The 2,191-nt window shown below is 52.5% G+C and overlaps 1 non-coding gene across 1 annotated transcript; it reads left to right on the top strand.

Moving 5' to 3' along the window:
* Positions 1 to 1,290: 1,290 nt before the first annotated feature.
* LOC114507188 lies at positions 1,291 to 1,454 on the top strand. Its single transcript, XR_003685457.1, has one exon. It is a non-coding gene; the product is annotated as a U1 spliceosomal RNA (small nuclear RNA).
* The last annotated feature ends 737 nt before the right edge of the window (positions 1,455 to 2,191 follow it).

Here is a 2,191-nt window from a genome sequence, read left to right as displayed (position 1 = left end):
CAGACGTCCTGAATGGGGAACCCTGTTTAACACCCCTGCCCCCGCCTCCCAAGACAGTCCCATCCTGGCTTCAGAGGGTGTCGGGGACTGGCTGCCGCTCACGCTCATCGCCCACCGCCCCCTGCCGGCACAATGAGGTCAGTGCAGGTGTCCCGGGAGGGCCGCAGCTCTCCAGCGATCCTTCCAGAGCAGGACGGGAACGTCCTTTCTGTCCATCCTTCGAGTTTTTCTTTTTCCTCCTTAGCAGCGGAGCTACAGGGCTCACGGTCAGAACTGGTGCTGGGAAAGTAAAATGGAAAGTGGTCACAGCATCGGACAGGGGAGGCGAGGAGGAAGAGAAAGAAAAAAGAAATGGTGCAGACCCCCCACCCCCACCCCCGGGATCTGGTGCAAATGCAAATCCTGGCCCAGCCCCTCTGGGTGTGAGACTCCCGCCTGGGGCTCGACACTGCGGGTCCCTGGACTCGCCAGACGCCCCCTCTCTACCGACTCACATTGAGCATGAAAAGGGAGACCTGGCTTTTGCTTTGCCCAGCACGGAAGTTCTCCCACCCCAGGGCGCGGGAATGGGAGGGGGGCTCCTGAGAACGCCCGGTGCTGGGCCCCTCCCCGCAACGTAGACTTCCCCACCCCCACCCCGAGTTTCCCCTTCGGCCCTGCTGGGGTGGGGCTGAACGCTGTGCATTGCTAACAAGTCCCGGGGGTGAGGCTAATGATGCCGTCATTTCGCTCTATCGGGACCTTTCCTGATATTTCTATGGCATCAAGTAACAAAGATCGCCCTTACTTATTCCTGAGGCTAATGATTCCTGGTGTCGGTTTTTAAAAAAGGAGGAGGAGGAGAGGGTGGAGAAGCACGGGGTCGGGGAGGGGGGTGGGGGTACTAGTTATTGTTTCACAAAACCCCTCCGCGGGGGGGAGCACCGGGTCCTGGCCATCTAAAATACAATGCAACGCCACCACCTGCTGGTTGTCTCGGGAAGTGCACAGGGTGTCCGGAGTGCTGGGCACTTGCGAATCAATCTTGCAAATGGCTCCTTGCAAATTAATCTTGGCAGACACAGTACGTCCTAGACAGTACCCACCGTCCTCTTCACCTCTCTTTCAGGCGTCGGCAGGTCAGCAAAAAGTTTATGGGTATGAACCCTACGGCTCCGGGCTTCCTAGAGGACACGGAGGAGCAGAAATCTCAGAAACTTGCTTAGTGGCACACAGCGAAAGGTGGTGACCACACAAACCGTCTGTCTCCAGAGCTCCCTGCTGGGTCACCTCAAAAAAATAGCTGGAGAAACACTTACCTGGCAGGGGAGATACAGTGATCAACGAAGGTGGTTTTCCCAGGGTGAGGCTTCTCCATTGCACTCCGCACGTGCTGACCCCTGCGATTTCCCCAAATGTGGGAAACGCGACTGCATAATTTGGGAAAGTGGGGGGCAGCCTTTGCGCTCTCCGCTGAAAAGAAAACAAACTGGAGAAAAGTGTCCCATCAGGATGTGCCCTCCCAGAAAGTTGGCACTGAAAAATGCTTTAGATCCAAACATTCCCGTACCCTTTATTTTATAAAAAGAACACAGCGGAAAGCCCAGAATGGCAAAGGGACTTGCCGGTTGGGTTGGTCACACAGCAGCTTGGTGACAGATCAGCAAGGTCACTCGTGTCCCTTAGGCCACACGGCACTTTCAGCAGCATTTACTGACGGTGGACTGCCTGAGCTTGAGCACTGTGTTCTATCCAGGGACTATGGCTCTAGCAATAAGAACTTAAGTCACTTGCCCTGGCTGGTATAGCTCAGTAGGTTGAGTACCAGACTGTGAAGCAAAGGGTCATTGGTTCGATTCCCTGTTGGGTCACATGCCTGGGTTGCAGGCCAGCTCCCTGGTTGGGGGTGCACAAGAAGCAACCACACATTGATGTCTCCCTCTCTTTCTCCCTCCCTCCCCCTTTCTCTAAAATAAATAAGTAAATATTTTTTTAAATGAACTTAACTCATTAAAAATATACATAATGAAGGGGTTACACCACATTGTCTATTCTACCAATTAGAAATTATTTCCCAGTTATTCAAAGAAGCTATTCACATTTTTAACATGAACTGCCTGGATTATTATTTACTCAACTCTTTTCCCATAATCTACACATTTAGTTATTTTTCCTTGTCCTAAATAATCATATCTGTCAGACTGTGTATAAT

The sequence above is a fragment of the Phyllostomus discolor genome, chromosome 9 (assembly GCF_004126475.2).
Source record: "Phyllostomus discolor isolate MPI-MPIP mPhyDis1 chromosome 9, mPhyDis1.pri.v3, whole genome shotgun sequence".
NCBI lineage: Eukaryota > Metazoa > Chordata > Mammalia > Chiroptera > Phyllostomidae > Phyllostomus > Phyllostomus discolor.
This window is presented reverse-complemented; position numbering and strand designations above follow the sequence as displayed.